The sequence below is a fragment of the Neophocaena asiaeorientalis genome, unplaced genomic scaffold (genome assembly GCF_003031525.2).
Source record: "Neophocaena asiaeorientalis asiaeorientalis breed wild unplaced genomic scaffold, Neophocaena_asiaeorientalis_V1.1 scaffold283, whole genome shotgun sequence".
In the NCBI taxonomy this organism is placed as follows: Eukaryota; Metazoa; Chordata; class Mammalia; order Artiodactyla; family Phocoenidae; genus Neophocaena; species Neophocaena asiaeorientalis.
This window is the reverse complement of record NW_020172827.1, coordinates 2,122,759-2,142,451: the sequence shown is the minus strand read 5'-3', so window position 1 is coordinate 2,142,451 and position 19,693 is coordinate 2,122,759. Positions and strand designations below refer to the sequence as shown.

The 19,693-nt window shown below is 48.8% G+C and overlaps 1 protein-coding gene and 1 pseudogene across 1 annotated transcript in view; one reads left to right on the top strand and one right to left on the bottom strand.

Annotated features, from left to right (window-relative positions):
* LMX1A (LIM homeobox transcription factor 1 alpha) overlaps window positions 1-19,693 on the top strand; it is a 143,782-nt gene that overhangs the window by 61,302 nt on the left and 62,787 nt on the right. The window lies entirely within an intron of this gene.
* On the bottom strand, window positions 11,356-12,013 carry LOC112397706 (40S ribosomal protein S20 pseudogene; annotated as a pseudogene).

The window sequence follows — 19,693 nt, the reverse complement described above, 5'->3', positions numbered from 1 at the left end:
ACCACACTTTGAGAATCTCTGCTCTAACGTCTCTTAAGTCTGAGAGTCTGTAATCCTTAACACTCCTTGAGAGGCTTTTGTTGTCTGCTGTGTTCTCAGCACCTAGCACAATGTCTGACCCATAGTAGGTGTAGTGGGCTGAAGATGTCCCCACAAACACGTCAGGTCCTAAACCTTGCAACCCGCCAGTGTGATCTTATATGGAAAAAGGGTCTTTGCAGTTGTGATTTAAGATAAGGATCTGAGATGAGGAGATTATCCTGGATTATCCAGATGGACCCTAAATGCCATCACAAGTGTCCTCATAAGAGACAGCGAGAGGGCTTCCCTGGTGGCGCAGTGGTTAAGAATCCACCTGCCAGTGCAGGGGACATGAGTTCGAGCCCTGGACCGGGGAGATCCCACATGCCACGGAGCAACCAAGCCCGTGCGCCACAACTACTGAGCCTGCGTTCTAGAGCCCGCGAGCCACAACTACGGAGCCAGCTTGCTACAGCTACTAAAGCCCACACGCCTAGAGCCTGTGCTCCGCAAGAGAAGCCACCGCAATGAGAAGCCCGCGCACCGCAACAAAGAGTAGCCCCCGCTCGCTGCAACTAGAGAAAGCCCACGTGTAGCAACGAAGACACAACACAGCCAAAAAGAAAATAAATAAATAAAAATTTTAAAAAAGAGACGGAAGGAGATCACACACACACACACACACACACACCCACACACACAGATGATGTGAAGACAGAGGCAGGGATTGGAGTAATGCAGCCATAAGCCAAGGAATGTCAGTAACCACCAGAGCTAGAAGAAGCTTTTTCCCTTGAGTCTCTGGAGGCAGTGTGGCTCTGCCGATACCTTCATTTCAGCCTAGTGAAACAGATTTCATACTTCCGGCCTCCAGAACTATGTGAGAATAAATTTCTGCTGTTTTAAGTCATCAAGTTTGTGCTAATTTTTCACAGTGGCCATAGGAAATGAGTATAGTAAGTATTCAGTAAACATCAATGAAATGAATCTAGATGCAGGTATTAGGATGCCCATTTAACTGATACATAAACTGAGGGCTTGATGTATCTGGTCCAAGTACTGTACATGTTTACTGCAAGGGAGACCCAGATCTGTCACTTACTTCAGTTTCCATTCCACCAGCCTGGTGGTTTTCACCCCCATTTGCACATTAGCTCAATTAAATTTGAACCCCTGGCCATGGGGCCTATGCTTTGTTATTTTTTTAAAAGTTCCTCAAGTAATTCTTATCTACAGCCAGGGTTGAAATGGCCGAGACCAGGCTCGTCATAGAATCTGGCTTATCCTCCCGATGACTCGTAAGGGAGGCTTTGAGTCTGCAAAGTACTCCTATAAAATTTAACCTCCACCGCGGCCCTCTGAGGCAGGCAGGGTGGGTGCTGTCCTCTTTTTCCAGATGAATTATGAGGCCAAGGAGAAGTTAGATGATGCAGAGTGGCTGGTCCTCCACCCAGACTCAGCCCTCTGACCCACACCCAGCGCTGCTTTTACCGTGTGGCACGTCACCAGCCCAAGCAGTAATTTGTGACTGTGTGCACCTAATGACATATGCATGGATTGTTGGTCCTGAGATTCTGGACACTGGAAACAGGAACACTTTTATATATTGAATCACTTAAAATGTGCGATGGGAGAAACGGTCGGTGAGCTTTGAGGCTAGGGAAACTTGGTGACATTTCTTCAGAAGGCATTTCCAATTCATCCCACATCAGTGCCTGGGGCACTTTGCATCTGACTCTTTGGCCGGGCTTGGGTGCCCAATGGCCCCAAATATGTGTTAGCGTGCTCATCAGCCCTAGGATCCCATCTGGGGACAACTCGATCCGCAGTGCCGTTTTGTTTGTATAAATATCAGGGCTGCTGGCTCTCGTTTTCCATCAACGATCAGAGAAAAGTAGTCGACCACACTTTTTAGGGACTTTGGGTCCGTGGTGTTTAAGGTGTATCAACAGTACCCCTCCCCTAACTCCAGATGGACACATAATCATAACTTCATAAATGTAACCACAAAAGATTAGACGAAGGCACAGGGCAAGGAGGCCAGAGTCTCTGGTGTGGGTGTTTTGAAAGACACCCCCTGCAGGGGGCCAGAGGTCTGTTTGCTCTGTCCACTTGGCCCAGCTGCCAGCTCCTATGATTCACTCTGCCAATCGGATATTACTTAGTGATTTTTATGGAGTTAAAGCTAAAGGAAATTTGAGGAAGAGATCACTTCCTCTATTTTAATTAGCTTTCTGAGACTGCACCACTGCACATCTGTAGCAGACCGGCTGCTGGGCCAGCACTGAGGCCCCATGAATTTTAAATATCTGGAGAGGTTTATTTGAAGAGCTGGGTCATGACTGCCGCTGCTGTCTGAGCGTGTGTGAGCGCGCGCAAACGCACACACACACACACACACGCAGGCACGGTGTACCTCGTACAGATGTTTGAACAGTCCCTGGAGAACACACGTTTTGTGTTGTAATAAAGGAAAACACAGTCCTCAGCTGTAACCTAGGAGACATGGGATCCCACCAGAGATGGAATCTAACCGCATCTTGGCTGCTTGCAGGAGCAGCCCAGGACGGCCTTTCCTCCTGCAGGCGTCCCATTGCCTTGTAGTTCCCGGTGGCAGCTGCCTGCTGTTCGCTCACACATAAATCCCTGGGGAGAAATAAGAGCTAAGTGGTTGTTACAAAGGGGTGAAGGCTTTGACTCCCACGGCTAGTCACAGAAACGTTTCTGGCTCTAACACACGACAGGCACTGCTCATTCCATGACACCTTTCTGCCCCTCACCTCTGAGCATATTTTGGAATCACAGGACTGGAAGGGGATTCGGGGGGTGGGGACCACCTACCCATTCCCCCAGTGCCTGTCAATTCTTCCTCTGTGTTGGCCCGGCCCGGGAGAGCTGTCTACCCAGGCCCCAGCCTGGGATGGGCATAAATATTGTTATCTCCATTTACTAATGTGGTGCTAGAGCGTGTTTGTTCCAGGGGAAATGACAGCGGTTTTAAGCCTAGTGACTTGGAGGTGATTTAAACCCCCTCATCTGTATTTGTTTAACACACTTCAGTTTTATTATTCGGTTTTCATACAGGAAGTTAATGAATAACTCAGTCTGGCTCTATGGCTATACAACCAAACAAGGGACCCTGGCTGGGAGTTCATTCTCAGGACAGGCATACCTCGATTTACACAACAGTGGCATTCTTGGGAAATTGGCTCTACGTCAGATATTTGAAATAAAAGAGTTTTTAGAGGAATTTAGTGGTCAGTTGGTTTGTTGTTACTGTTACTTGTTTGTTGTTGTTTAGTAGAACCAAGAACGTGGATAACTTTTCCCTAATTGACTTCTATAGATTTGTTGGGAATAGAGTATTCCTCAAAAAGACTCTTGTATTTTCAAGACTCAGGCGGCAGGTGTGGCCCTTGTAGGAGGTGTTGCCTGGGAGGTGGAGGAAACAATACTGTTAGCGTCTAGAATTTTAGGATGGGAGACGTGGGTGGGAAGACCCAGCTTCACTCTTCCTGGACAAATAACTGGAGTCTACCAGAGCTCTAAAATGCAAAGGAACAAAAGAGTTATCAGACGTAACTCACTGAGGGCCCAGTTCCAACTAAATCTTGTCACTGCCTCATTTTTGGCAAATTAGTTTCTGAATTTGGGCTTCTCTCTTTTAAGGAGAGGGGTAGTCCATACTCCAATTTACCTACTGGGAGTGGAGTGAGAAGGACTTCAGTGCTTCAGGCCCCAGGGAGAAATGAATGGTTCCCTTCCAGCGTCAAATATTCTTTGTAGACACAATCTTGCAAATGCTCAGAACACCTCTTAGAGGTATTTAAAAATGCAAAAGGGGCTGTCTTCAGAGCTGGATAGGCTGCAGTTGAATCCTGGTGCCACACGTGATCTGTTTTGGTCTCTGGCAATGTGCTTTTGTAAACCTCAGTCTCCTTACCTGTAAAATGACTCTACAGTAATAACCCTGCAGGATTCTTGAGGATTAAAGGAAAGTATGGAAAGTGCTAAGTTTAGCGCCTGGTACATGGTGGGTACTCTCCCCTCCACCCTAGGTACTCTCGTTCCATCTTTACTGAATCAAGGGAAACTGAGGCACAGAGAAGCCAAGGGAACTTGATCAAGGCAAAGCCGAGTGTGGAATCCTCAGATTCTGGTTTTTGAAGCTGTGTGCTTCCATCGCCCAGGTGCACGGCGCTGGGGTAATTTAGACCTGTTGAGGGTCCTTCACGAAATGAGTCAAAGGAACTGGCAGGTCGACCCACCCTGGCGCTTCCCTGGCTCCTGTCTTCCTGGTGTGACCTCTGACGTCCATCAGGGCACTTCCTGCACAGATCCAGAGCCTGCCAGGAGGAAAAGAAGGACACTTACATTTACTGAGTGTCCACGTAACGGGTGCTTTACATAAGTTAACTCATCTAATACAAGAACCTTCCAGGGTGGGAATTATTGAACCTAATTTTATAGATGAGGATATTAAGGTTCGGGGGTTTTAGGTAGTTTGTCCATAGTCACAGAAGTAGTGAAAGTGGTGATGGGAGGGGCCAACTCAACCCCCTGGACTTGAGACAACAGCCCTGCTGCCAACCTCACCTCCCCCTGCACAGCGACTGCTCAGGGGTCCTGCCTCCTCTTGGACTGAGCCTTTGAGTCTGTATAAGTCCTGTTTTTGTTTTTTTTTAACTGGCCAAGGAGAGGGGCTGCCATTTCTCTAATCAGCTAGTCACACTCTGACGGACTCCAGAGAGCATCGCATGGCTGGGACATCGCATAGCCCCTACCCTTTCTCCCAGTTTCACTCCAGACTACCGAGCCACCTCAGACATACAAGGGCACATCAGGCCAGAGGAGGAGTTTGAAAAAGCAGCTTACAACGCTTCTGTTAGTAACCCGTTGCTGTGTTTAACAACCCGTCCTGGCTAGAAACACTTCCCTACTTGCAGCCTAAGCCCAGCCCGTCAGGCGGAGCCCGTTCCCTTTCATTTGGTCCTGGATGGAGATGCTGAACAGCTGGTCCTCACGGGCTCCTTACTAATCCTTCATGGGGAAGCCCATATGCATGCATTCACCTTGGAGATTTCAGCCTTCTCTAGTCTTCTGGGCAAGAAGACTGTCCTCCCTGGCAGCCCTGAGACACAGAGCAGCTCTTGAGCAGAAAAGGCCTGCGGCATCTCAGAGCTGTCCCTTATTTCTTTTCAGAATGGTCCCTGGTTTTGTGGACGTCATGGGAAGGGACAAGAAGAATTATAGAGTGATAGTGTTTAGACTGGAAGGAATGTGACATGCTATCTCATCCACATCTCATTTTACAGAGGGACCTCATCCCACAGGTCCAGACTCACTCAGCTTGGGTAGTAAATAGGGAATAGAGTTCTTGCAGAACTTTCTCTCCCTGAGGATTTCCTTCCAGGTGTGGGATGGGCCATAACTGTGAAGTGGAGATGAGAATTCTTTCATTTTCCTCACTGGATCCCTGCATCCTGGCTGGAGATCCTGCTGCACATTTCACATGAACATTTAAATCTGAGAAATATATTTATTCTTTTTAAGAAGAGTACTCTGGGTGTGTGGCTAAGGTTTAAAGGACATTCTTCCAAACAGCAAGCCCTTCTTACCTGTCAGAGCTTGGCAAGGTCAACTTCCATTTTTCCTGTCAACCCGTTTCACAGATGGAGAGACTGAGACCCTCCGGTTCTCCTGAAGGCCATGGGTGTTTACCCCCTTCGGTAGCTCGCGGTGCTGGGGGCCATTTCAGGCCGCCGGTCAGAAATCTGAACACTTTCTGCCAGGTCCCTACACGCTCTTCTCTGCGGGAAGGAAGATCACCCAGATGGAGCCTGCCTTTCTTCCCACCCGGGTGCCCAGGCGGGCACCGTGCGGCCAAGGCTTTATAAAGGGAAGGACTTGCCTGCTCTGGCAAACCTGCTTGCGCTCAGCAGAGGTGCCCATAAATCTTGCTGAAAACAAATGCTTTAAAAGAGGAGGCAAGTTTAAGAGGCCCTGTGGGCATATTCTAATCAGTGCTCGCTAATATCAGCCAGCTCGGATTTAGAATGTGATGTTCCCAGTGGAGGGGGCCTGGGTAGGCACCATGTAAAATGCCGACGGCTGTAATTAACTCTGACCTCCTCCGCCTGCCGGCTCCTGGCTCTTAATATTAGCTTTGACTCCCAGAATGAGCCTTCCGTGTTTGTTGTTGGGATGCGTTCTTTAAAATTCATGGTTAGCAGCCCTTCTTTCGCTCCCATCCTGACCCAAAATACACACACACACCCTGAGCCAAGGTGATCGATGGTATCAAATGAAATCAGTAATCAGGTAGATCTTTGCATTGAAAATTCCATTTATCTCAATAATGCCAATAATCCCTACATTTATAGCTTATACTTTGCAGTGTGCAAAGTGATTTTATATATTTCATTGTTCCTCATTACAACCCTTTCAGGTGGGCAGGGCTGGTAGTATGTTCATCCACCAGATGAGAAAAAAACAAAGGCCAGAGAGGGGGACGGGTGTTTGGCATCCCCTGTGTAGTGAGTGGCTGAGCCCTTGATTCAAACTTAGGTCTTTCGATCTCAAAACTGTTCCTTAAATACTGGTGTTCAGATGGACCATAGAGATAGTTTGTCGTGTTGGAGGTTGGGGTGAGGGGGAGCGAATTTGGTCTTTTCCTTCCTGCCAATTGAGGCAATAATTATTCAGCAATTTCTTTCTTCTGCCTCCTGGCAACAAAAGGATATTAGACATAAAGTAAGCATGGGCTTGTGGTGTGTAATATCTTGTGGACAAAGAGAATGATGAGAAAATTCTACCTAATCGTCTGCGACCATGAATGTGTGTTTGTGTATATTTTATTGGTTAGAAGAGCCATACATTTGAAAATGTTCTGAGAACCTGCTACATGCTGGGCTCTGTTCTGGCTACTCAGGTGTGATATCTCTGTTCATTGAGTTACATTAGAGCTGGAGGAGACAAACCAGGAATGAAGATGCAAATAAGAAAAACAGTGCTATGTAGGGTGATGTATAGAGTGACCAGATGGGTACTTTAGGGTGGGTGATCAGGGAGCCTATTGGGGCTGAGATCTGAATGCCAGAGGGAGCCATCCATGTAAGGGAGGAGGAGGAAAGGGGAGGGGGAGGGGGAGGCAGAGGTGGCAGTGGTGCTGGTTGTTCCAGGCAGAAAATATGGCCAGTGAAAAGGCCCTGTGTTGGGAACAAGCTTGACCTATTTGAGCCCAGAAAGAAGGCAGTGAGGCTGGAGCTGAGTGAAGGAGGGGAGAGTGGCATGATATGGGGTTGGAGTTGGTGGCAAGGATCAGACTGGAAGTTTAGTAAATCAGAGTAGGGATTTTGGATTTTATTCCAAATCCAATGGGAAATCCTTGGAGGGCTTTACACAGGGGAGTGAGCTCTGATTTACATTTTCAAAAAGACCCTCTGGCTGCCCTGTGGCAGAGTTTACGAGGGCAAGAAGTGGAGGTACTAGTGGAGACAGTGAGAAAGGGAAGAGCTCTGGACATGATTCAGAGGCCTCACGGGACTGGTTGACTTAGATGGCAGGGTGTGGAGGATAAAGTGACTCCTAGGTGGGTGGAGATCCCACTAACTGCCATGTGGACAATCTGGGGAGTAGACGGGGGCAAAGAGTTCTGCTTGGCCATGTGAAATTTGAGATGTGTGTTTTACATCCAAGTGGAGGTGTCAAATAGCAATTGGATATGAGTTTGGAGTTTGGAAAAGGGTCAGAGATAGGGCTTTGGGATTCATCAGCCTGTAGATGGTGTTGAAAACCATGGGGATGGATGGATGAATTGGGTAGAGTGTGTGGAGGGAGAGGAAGCAGAGGCCCAAGATGCAGGGTTTAGTCTCCAGCAAGAAGCAGGAGTGTCAAGGCAGGGGACTGGGGGTAGAACACGCTATGAGCTTCCTTCTATCCACTGCCAGAACCCCACTCAGCGGTTTCACAACTGTGGGCTATTGATCACCATGGCCTGAGTGAGAGGTTGATTTATCAGTGAAAACCCGTTGCGATCTCTTGGGGGAAGACCCTTAAATTATGTGGATAGTTTAAAAGTCTGTAGAATCACTTATCGGTCAACAGGTAACTTACTGAACATACACTATTGGTTAGGTGGTACTCTGGGCAATATAGCTTCATTTTCAGAGGACAGTGCATTGTGGCTTCACATATACACATTTACACACATGTGTGTGGTATTATTACTTGTGGGTCCATGTGCTTGAGTGGGCGTTCTGTAACAGACAATCACCGTATACACATAAATGCAAAAATGTACAGTTGCAGCCATCCTCCGTAAAGCCTGCTTTCTGCTCTGTGTGGAGCCACCCTGAAAGTTCCCTTGTCCTCACCTCCAGCAATCCTAGAGTCTCTTCTGTCTCCTGGGGATGGAGCTGGACTCTGTTGTTAAGCTCTGTGTTTGACATGTTTCCTGGCTTCCATGTTTGCTGTGGTCACCTCTTAAATCTGCAGACCTGAATCCATGAACATTTAGGTCACCGGTCCAAGCAGACTTCAGCTCACAAACTGGTTGGAGGTGCTGGTCTGTGCTTTGGGGTTGGGTGTAGTTTCTCAGCTGCAACTTTTCAGTGGAGATGAGGGTTCAGGGAAGCCACATGCAAGAATCTTCAAGAACTAGAGCCTTGGAAATTTTTTAGGAAGTTTAATATCTTGCATTTGTGGATGAAAAATGTCACCTGCTATATCAGTAAACAAAGGATGTTGCAGCCATCAAACCATTAGCCACTGTAGCCACCCCCAGATATGCACTGTGAGGGGATGCAGGATGGAGAGAAAAGCAGGATGCTGGCCCTAGATAGTTAAGGTGCATATCAAAGGAGTGATTTTCGTAAGCCCAGACTTTTGCATCTTCCCATACATAGGAAAGCGCTAAATTCATTAACTTGAGATGTCTGTTTTCTCTTTAATTAATAGTAATCTTTTGACTTTCCGACTACCTGATTTTTGTTGCAAAAACTCCTATATATCCTGGCCCCTCCCTTACCTCTTCAGAGCCATCCCCTCAGAGCTGAGAGACTGCCTCCCGGGCGTAAGTCCTCAGCAAGTTTTCTGAATAAAATATAATTTAAATTTTAGGTTGTGCATTTTTATTTTTCAGTCAACACAACTTTCTCAGAAGCAATGAAAATATTTTCTACTCCTTATCCCATTCACCCCGACAGAGCCCTGGAAGTTCATTGAGAGTAAGAATTGTTATTCTGAGTTTATGGAGAAGGCCCTTAACAGAGAATCCCGTGTGAAGTCCCAGAGTTAGCAGGGGATGCTGGTGGGACTCTAGCCACCAGGGCCAGTTCTCCATATCTCGGAGTGAAGAGGTGCTTTCTCCTACAGGAAAAGTATTGCTCTCACGAAATTTGCAGAGTCCATATGTAAGGACCCCAATCTAGTCTCCGGACCTTAAATTCCTGTTCTCCACCAACTGTTACAAAAGGGTCCAACTAATACACAAATCCTGGGGTATTTGGGTACAGGATAAATGGGATAACATGGAGGCGGGAAAGGGAGGAAGGAGTGAAAGCTGTACGAAGTAGCAGTGGAGTTCAATGACGTTTACGTTTGATCTGAGATCTATGAGCCTGCTTCCATACCTTTTGCCCTTTCTACCTAGCCTTATACATTCTGCAGCAAAAAACGGACTGGACCACAAAAACATGCCTACTAGTTTATCAAGCTGGCTTTCTACCTGGGTACACAAATGCTAGTAATACTAATGATAGCCATGGCTTTAAAAATAACACTGACAGTGGCATTTCCAAAAATTAAAATAACTTCAAGTTTGAACTTTCACGATCCCGGTCATAGAAAGTCTACGACAGCATTGAATAAATGTAAGAGGTGTCATTTGAGGTGGAATGGTGAGACGTGGAGGTGAATCCCAGAACTCCACACCCTTCATCTCTAAGCGGTCAGCCTGCAAACCGCTGAGGACCGGCCTCAGAAGATGGCTCATCAGAGCAGGGGGCTTTGGGGTGGGGGGCAGTTGTTCTTCAGGGTTAGGATCAAATTTAAAAGCACCACCATTTACCTTGGTTGCTAAGCCCTCCTGAGCCCGAAGTGAGGAATTCTGATTGGCAGAATCTGTAGGAATTTAGACAAGGGGAACAGCACGGAAAAACGGGAAGCTTAGGATGGGGACCCTGGCTGCAAAGCAACACAGTGCTTCAATAAGCCCGAATCTGCTGAGAATACATTTTACGAACATGCAGCTAAGTTGGCTGCCTTTGTTTGGGGGTTTGTTAAGCATTATCTAAAGAATGCCATGGTTCAGCCTGCTCGGTGTGAAGTCTAATTCTTCCCCTTTCTGGAGCCACGGCCTGGTGTGTTCAATTTTTCTCTCTCCGTAGGGCTGCAGGCGCTCTGGTACTCCAGCCAAAAAAACACTCATATTTTAGCAAGCTTAGTCCCAGTCTGGTTGCCAGGCAGTAAAACGAGCACTTGCCTGCCCCAGGGAGAGGGGGACCGCGAGATGGAAAGGGGTCATGTAAACGGCTCACTCGAGCCCTCCCCCTAAATCTCCGCTTGAGAGTCTTTGGGGCAGTTGATATGTTTATTGATGTGGAGAGACACTGCTGCATAGGCCCAAACTGTGGTCGTTTGTCAGAACTAATACTACAAATTATTTTTATTATTATAGAGATGCTAATCAGAGGATAAGTTTGCCCTCTGCCGCTTCTGGAGGGTGTTAGATATACTCATTTGACCGATGTGGTTCTGCATACGCAGCACGGACCCCATTTAACGAAAGGGCAAAGTGAGGCATAAAGCAGCTGAGTTTCTTGCACTGAGGGAATAGATGAATCAAACAGCAGCATCCCGTTCCCCTCAAGGGAGGGCAGCATTGCAGGTGGAGTTCGTGTATCTTCTCTCTGACATCTTCTCTCCAGTGTCCCTGCGGTGCAAGAGGCTGCAGGAGAGATGCCCTTCAGTCCTGGAAATACTTCTCCGTGACTGATATTAAGAAGAGGGCGCTGAGATAGGCCCTCTGTCTCTTCTTCCAAGTCTCCGCTGGAACAGGAAGCAGACTCGGGCCAGTGCTTGCTGACTGCAGTGCTACTTTTCAGGGACAAGACCTCTGCCCACTGGATGAAGTCCACACCCGTTTATTTTTCACAGACCGTGGAGTTCCCGTCAGGGAAGAACCGATTTCAGCCACGACTGGACAAGTCTGGTGAGTTTGCGACCCACAGTGGAAAGGCTGCTAGTTCTGGCCTGGAACTCACTGACACAGGAAAACGTGCTGAATGCCCACAGGACGTCCAGCTGGTGGTGGACATTTAACTTCCGAGCTCCTCAAGCCTAAATTCCAGAAGAGGCCCTCACAAACAGGGAGGAGGCTGTCTCCTTTGCCTCCTGCCTGGTGCTCTCGGGGCTGAGGTTCCCTGTGGGCCTCCGATAAAAAGACTCACGCCTCACCTTCAGGACCCTTGGCACTGGGTCCCCTTTAGCGCTCTGATGCCTTCCTCTTGGCCTGCAGTTGAGTTTTCTCTGGGTGAAGGCTTTTTAATGCTGTGCTCCCCACTGAGGGCCTGTGTACTGAATTTTTTTTTTAAACAACTGATTATCAATTTATTAAAAATGTTGATTTGAGCATCTGCAATGGTGACTTCAACCTCGACTCCTGGCTCAAGACTGACGGAAGTGATCTGCTTGACAATCTCAGGAGGCCTGTGCAGGTCAGTGAGTCACCTGTGGATCCTCATCTGGAGACGATCCCAAGTCTTAGAACCTTCACCACCAGGAGTTTTCCTTGTAGTTATTCTCAGAGTCTTGGTAGGCATCCGAACCGGTCCTTTCACTTTGGGATTCTTTTCCTTCGCGCCTCTGATCAGGTCAACACATACCTTCTCCAAAGACTTCACGTTGCGGCTGGTGAGGGTGATTCTAATAGGGTGAATCACCACGCCACCTCTGGCTCCACGGAAGTCTTTCTGGTATCTTTAAAAGCCATGGCTGCGGCGCGGCTTCCTGACCGACTTGTTCGTCGGTGGGGGTGAACAGCGGTGAGGCAGGGGCAGGAGCGGGTGGCCCGAGGCTCCGCTGCAGTGGCGACCGCATCTCCTTCAAAGAGCCTGTGTACTGAATTTTATCTGGTCCTGCCACCTCCCATCCAAATGCCAGTCAAACCAGGAGGTAGTCCAGAGTCGGGTGGTATGGGCTAGCCCCTGGGCATATGGAACCAGCGAGGTTTGGAGAGACTGCGGGTGAAGAGGGGGGACAGCAAGAGAGAGGATGCAGCAAGCGGGCAGAGAGAGAACACCTGTGGCAGGGAAATTCCTGTGTTTGATGAAGGGCTTGGCGTGATGGAGGTGCCGGGAAGAAGTGAGGGGATGTGAGAAAGGTTGCTCTGAAAGGCAGGAGAAACCTACTGAAGGAGAGCCTGGATGATCATCACTTTTCATTCTTTCATAGAGTGGCTGCCGAGTGTCTCCTGGGTTCCAGGAGCAGTGCTAGATTCTCGGCGTACGAAAAACTCATAGGGCACAGCCACATGCTAGATGTTGATAGCTAGATGCCTCCAAGACAGTTAAACGTGGTGAGGTTATGGACCTCTCTGAGAATGTGATGTAAACTGGGACAGTAAGGCAAGGTGGTTTCGTGAGTGGGGGCTCTGCAGCTAGAGCCCTGGGTTTGAATCCCGGCTCCACCGCTGGTTGGTTCTGTGACTTTGGCAAGTTTTTTAGCCTCTTGGTACTTCTGTTTCCCCATCTTTAAATGGAGGATAAAAGCAACTTGTATCTCCTATGTAAGGACTAAATTAGCTGCTATGGGTTAAGCCTTTAGAATAGCAACTCGTGCATGGTAACTGACACTGGGTATGGTAGTTATTCCCAGAAATTCGCATTAAGCACCTACACACAAAACCATACAATTTCTGGGGGGTTCATAGACCTCCTGATGCCCAGTCATAGACCCCTGACTAAGAATCCTAGTTATTTCTTCACTTATGTCACCCAACCAATCAGAAGAAGCTGGATTCTTGCCCTGAAGAACAACAGATCCCATTCTTTCTCTGCCATTCTAGCAGGAAGCATTTTAGGTGCCGTGGGGTGCCATGGAGGGTGGAGGTAGGGTGCACGCAGCAGAAGGATGAGACCTTCCTGTGGCCACAGTGGACGGAGGGAGGCAGATTCCAGGAACCTGAAGCCCAAAGAGGGCTGGTGGAGCAAAGCAGGACTTGGGTATTCCTGGCAGCCGGGTGCTTTGAAAGATTCATGTGGAGCAGTGACAACCCATGTTAGATCCGTCTCTGATCCGAACGTACACTTGCCCGCGGTGAGAGGGAGTGTGAGATGAAGAAGACCCCATGAGTGACGTTATCCCAGGTGTGGTTACCCTGTTTGCGGCCCCTGAACAGTCTCCCAGACGCTGCCACGGCCCTGGAATGCCCCTTCCTGAGCAGAAGATTCGGCAGAGATGCCCTCTCGAACGAAGCTGGCACTCCTGGTTTTGAGCCCTGGCGGAGAGTGGAGGGATGGGCAGATGCCAAGACAACTTCATCGAGTGGACGTGCCACCCACAGAGCCTTTCTGACCCCCACCTCCTCCTGTCGCCAGCGTCTTGCCACTCAGCCCTGCCCGGCATTTGGGATTCCAGCAGCCCCAGCAAACTGGCCACTCCACCCTGACTTGACTTGCAGCTCTTACCAATGAGCCCTGCAGGTCCCTTCCCCGGCACCCCCCATTCCTGTCTCAAACAGTCGAATATAGGTCCCAGAGCTGTTGCACGATTGCACCCTACTTGCAGCTCATCCGTACCCTCACCGTACATTGCTAGGAATCACGAACACAGTTGTGGCATGCCTTGAATTTGGCTGATGAAAGATTTTAGTTCCCACATCTTGGGCTCAGTGGAGGCCCTTACCTCTACCTTTCTATATCTCTCTACTGCTCAGTGCCCTGCTTCTCCTGCTGTCAGTTGGAGTTACCAACAAGAACGCTCACAGCACCAAATGATGTGTATGGAGTTCCCACGTCCTTTGTAAAGTGCGCTCACATGCGATATCTTACTAATATCATCCTCCATCTTCAATCATCAGTAAATGCTTTTTTCCAACCACTCTCTTAAGAGCTGAGGAATTTATTTCAACCAAGGAAGCCTGTCATCAGTCACACTTTAAAAATCTTTTTGCTTTTCATGACAAATGTAGAATAACATTGTCCGAGGTGATTTTAGCAGCCGAAGTCAGGAGAGAGTGGTTATAACCTGCAGTTCTGAGTCCTGTGTTCACCCTGGCTTCGAGCATATGGTTGTGGGACCCCTGGCCATTCATCCTCTTTAAGTTACCCATCAAGTTACATGTGCTGATTCTTCCTGGGACCCACGGCTGCATGCTGGGGCCAGGCTTTGCCAAAGACTGCATGGGGGAGGGCGGAGGGCAGCTGCCTCTTGGACAGCACAGTCTGGCTGGAATCTTTTTATGTTTCAAGAGCTCTTCATCAGCAAGGGTCTGATTTTAAAATGCCGGCAGGCTCTTGTTATCAGAAAAAGAGGGACTTGTCTTAGCATTAAAGACCTCTTGAAGGGCAGGAAAAGGCAGAGAGGGTTTTCCAAGGTAGACTGTGACCGGGGGAGTTGAAGTTTGGCGAGGAGAATCAGAAAATGCATTCTCAGGGCGTGATACTGAGTGCGGAGGAGGGGCCTTAGCAGGGGTATATGTGAAGGAAGGTATTTCGATGTGGTTAGAAGTCACCTGTAAGTGAGGAGACCGCTGTCACCCCTGTCAGGTTTAGTGTGACATCCTTTGGCGTTTTTTCCTGGGGTATTGCTCACAAATGCTAATGGGCGGTTGCATTGTGCTCTCTCTAGCAGAGCCCAGACTGCTGCTTCTTGGGGGGGTGGGACTGTTATTCACACTTGCTAATGAATAACTTCCCTTAGTGTATTAACCAACCAAGTCAAACGAGTGACTGTGGGCACCTAGAAGCAAATTACTTGCCTGGTAGAGGCCCAGCCTGGGACTGAGATTGGGAGGACTTGAGTCCTGTAGCTCTTCAGTGGCAGTTTCAGATGTCAGTCTGGCTGTGTTTGATCAATGCGGAGGCTCACTGATTGGAAACGATAGGGTTCCTTCCACCATTAACCCCAGAGTTCCTACAAACCCTGGTCTAGTGTGTTTAAATTAAAAACTGAACTGAGACCCCAAACGCTTCACTCTGGCAAGGTGAAAGGATACTAGAACTCCTAACAACGGGTAAGGAAATGAGAATTGCTATCAATTATTGAAGGCCTACTATGCTTCAGCCAGTGTGCTCTCTCTCTATTGTTGTATTAAATCCTGCCAACAACCTTATGAGGCAGGTTATCATCTCCATGTTACAGATAGGGAAACTGAGGCTCAGAGAGGTTAAGTAACGCACTCTTGCCTGTGAATGGGTTCCCACCAGTGTTTCACCTCTAGGGGAATTTCAGTTTTTTGCCTCCATGGCACGTTACGTCTGTGACCGCCATGGCAACAATGCCATAAAGTTTCAAGGGACTCAGCAGCCCTGAGGCTGTGGCTGGAGACTGCGTCCCACAGCTCTTTATGAGGGTGGTGGCCATCCATCAGTCCTGCTGCCACTTCTGATTTCTGCAGTAAATACTCACCCCTGGAGTGCAGCTCTGGGAAGGTGGATTAGCTAAGGGCGGCGTGGTCATTTCTCAGTTCTTAGAGAGAATCAGTGATCAGCCCTGACTTCTATGCCCCAAAACCAAAATCCCATGTTAGTTCAATTCAATTCATTTTAATTCAATCTGACAAACAGTTAAGTACCTACTGTACTGTACATGGCTAGGTACTATGCTATGTACTGTACTTTTTTTTTTTTAAAAAAAAAAGGAATATTGTTCCTCTAGGGACATAGTGTAGTGAGGGAGACAGATATAAGCTGATAGTTATAAATTCAGTGACATAGACCAAAGTAGATGCGTAAAGTGTTCTTAGACCATGAAGATGAGAGTGTAAATACATACGTGTGTAGAGGTCCTGAGGATGGGAATGGAGGATGGCCAGGGGAGGCCACAATTGGACCTGAAAAGTAGAGAAGAGAGAAAAAGTCATTCCAGGAAACCAGGCAGGTGTGCACTGCCCAGGACTCAGGGCAGGTACGTCACCGTCAGGCTGGGATGAGATTACGCTCACTTAGCCTCTCTGTGCCCAGTTGCTTAGCCTGTAAGATGGGGACGATCACTGTGTCTGACTCAGGGTGGTGATGATGAATAAATGACTTCATCAGGTGCCTTGAGGAGTGTCTTGGGCACGTAAAGCTTCAGCGAGCGTGACTTGCTAGTGTTCGTTTCTTGTCTTCACGCGGTGCTACCTTGTGGCATCGCTCTGTGGTCCTGTGTGTTCTCCCAGAGGTGCCAGATTTGTGGTCAGCAATCCGTTGAATGTCCTCTTGCACCCTCATCTTATTTAACTCTTGTATCATCACTTAGCTTTTCTCATGCTTGTGCCCTGAACCTCCAACTAGATGTTAGACTTCCCTGTGTAAGGAACAATCTATGTTTTTGTGATACTCGTCACATGAAGTGACTCAGTACAGTGGGTGCTTAATAATGCATATTTATTACAAATAAGATAATGTATGTAATAAGATGCAATGTGTTTGGTGGGGGCAATATTCATATCAGGAGAGACAAGATAGCAGAATTAGGCAGGTAGGTGCTCATTGTATAGGAGCCCAGATGGGAAGGTGAGATTTGCCTCAGTGGTCAGGGTCCAAAGGATCCCTGATGGGTTGACCTGCCTTTCTTGAAAATTTTCGCCCCTTTGGGTCGATTGCACATTTGTATCTGCTGATTGAATGGTCTTTGTATGGACACAGATTATCTCAGGACTCGCTGTTAGGAGGGGCTTCTGGGTGGCATTGGGTTCCTAGGAAGCCGTCAAGCAGGCTCCCTTCATTAGACCCCACATGCTACTCGTCCTTTGTAAAGGGCGGGGGAATGAGTCCCTAGGCATGACAGGTCACTCAGGGATGGTGATGGCTTTACACATCCCTCCTCCAAGAGCTTGCTCAGAAAGAGTTCTCCATCAGCTGGACACAGCACATTTGGACTTGCCTGGGTGGCTAGTGCACAGAATCCTCCCCACGCACCCTCAGGGGTGCTCTTACCTGCGCCAGAGCAGTTAGTGCTGTGGCTCCTCCCACCTCGTGTCTCCAGCTGGGCTGGTGCAAATCCAAACCACGAAGTGCTTCTCCCAGGACAGATGGGAATGTGGGTGCAGTGCATAGGCTGAGCTGTAGAAAGTCCTCTATTTCCTCTCCCCGTGCCGCCAGGGATGTGCTTATAAATACCTCTCCGTGGGCCATAGAAGAATGTTCACGGAAGACCTAAGTCCTGCCTTGTTCACAGCCGTCACTCCGGGGACTTCCCCAGGCTGCATTCACTGCTGAGGGCCTTGTCAGCCCCAGGCTCACCCTCACTAGCGTCTTCCTAAACCACACCATCAATAACTATCGCTCATATCCCCAGGCGGGCCCCTAACAAGCTAGCCTGACTGCTCTGGGCCTCCTGGGGGCTTCTGCGTCTCTCTGTGCCTCTTATTTCATCGCTCACCGAACGATGGAACACAGCCAGCTCACTTCCCAGGCCATCCTCATCCTTCCGCCCCTTCCTGCCATCACCTCTCCCCACCCACGCAGCCCCAGTCCTTCCAACTCCCCCACAGTGGTTTTCCATCTGTGCTGATGGAGGTGAGTGCTGTTGCACATTCTTGGGCCTGGGGTATGCACTTGTTTGAGCCCAGCGGAGGCGGGGACAGGCTGGATGGCAGGGGAGGGAGGAGTGGGTGAGGGTCCTTTCCACAGTTGGGTTGCCACCCTCACGTTGGCCCTGCTGCTTCTGATGAGTGAATGAGGCTGGTTGACGCTTCAGCCACCGGTGTAACCAGATCTCCCAGGACTGTTGAAAAATGGAGTCCTCTTCAGCAGCAAATGTTTGCAATTAACTTTAACATATGTGGAATTTGTTTTTGCGTCCGTAAAGCATGATAGGCAGTGAGGGTCTGGCAGGGAACGCACCCAGCTTGTCACGCCCCGGGCCGAGCTGGTGGGTGGAATCTTTCCACTCGATTTACAGCACGGAGTCACTTGGTGAACTGAGTGGTCATCCATGGGTCAGCCGGGGCCCTGAGCCCTCCGTCTGGCTTGGTGCATCCTCTTCCTTCCAGGTGTTTCTACCTGCCCAGCAGCAGGGTAAAGTGTGGTTCTCTTCCTTTTTATGACGGGGTCAGTAGCCGCTGGTCTTAGTGACCCTTGCTTCTCCGTTTTGGCCACACAGCCTCATAAGATAGGGCCCAGAGTGAGAAGGAAAGGGCTGGGACTAGAGCTTTCTTCGTTGTCTGCTTCTGAGAGGAAAATCTTTCTTTGAAGTCCCCTTATATCGCTTTGGCCACATACCCACCCACCCCCAGGTTGGTCACCGGCAAACGGGGAGAGATTGGTCTGCCTGGCTAAGATTACTTGCGACTTATCCCTGGAACGGGGTACATTGCTGCCCATCAACATTGGGGTTCCCTTAGTGAGGTAGAAGTGGTGACTGGGAAGGCAACCAACGGTGTCTGCTGTGGTGTTCCTCCACTGGCAGAAAAGGCAAGGATCACTGGCCTCGAAACTGCTGGAAGGGGAGAAGTCACTCCTGGGAAACAGAAGTGTGTGGGGTATGAGATGGCAGTGGTCCACGCCTCCCCAGGATTCTTTTGCATCTATCCTGCATGCTGGCCTGACAGAGTTCCTCCTACGGCGCTGCTTGTCTCTGCTCAAAAACGTGTGGACTCCCGTTTCCTATGAAATAGAGGTCAGACTCTGCTTAGCATTCAAGGCCCTCTCTCTCTGGCTCAAGAGGCCTCTCTCTGGCCTCCCATCTCGCAGGAAACACACATTTCATATTTTATCTCTTGATACTCCTCTGTGCCAAGCAGACAGCAATCAAGCTAGTCTACTTTTTTACCTGCTTACCTCACCTTGGGCTTTTTGTCTCTGCATCCCAACTCACTCTAGAGTCTCCATTTGGCACGTATGACACTGTGACAGGCCGTTCAGGTTTTCTACTTATTATTTAAGGTTCTCGTTTAAGTCATCATTTCTTTGGAGAATACTGCCTTGATCGTCCCCAACTGGAAGTTTCCTGAGTCTTCTGTGAGTTTCTGTAGCTCTTGTTTTCAGTGTACCCACATGAGCCACAGAGAGCGCTGAATGGGCAAGGATGACTTCACAGCAGTGCTTGAGGCATGAGCTGACCCTTAAAGGCCGGGCAGGTTTTCGTTTGCTGAGAAGACAGAAGCCATGCCACGTAGTTGAGGGGGCAGGATGCAACTGTGAATAAGAACACACCAGGGTCTTCACATTCCTGCTTTTGCCTCACCTTCAAGCATCTTAATACTTTCTCTAGGAGCATGTAAAATTGGCTCATGGCCACCATACTGGATCGCACATATATAGGGCATTTATATCATTGCAGAAAGTTCTGTTGGGCAGTGCTGATCTGGAGGGTCGCCCGGGGAGGTGTCTAGTGGGGCTGAAATCTTGATGTCCTTTGGTGCAGGGACAGTTCCCACGTTTATTCTATTAGTTTGCTGAACTCTGACCTGGCAATCTCTAGTGTGGGGATGGAAATACAAACAGGCCTTTGAGAAGCTGGTTCT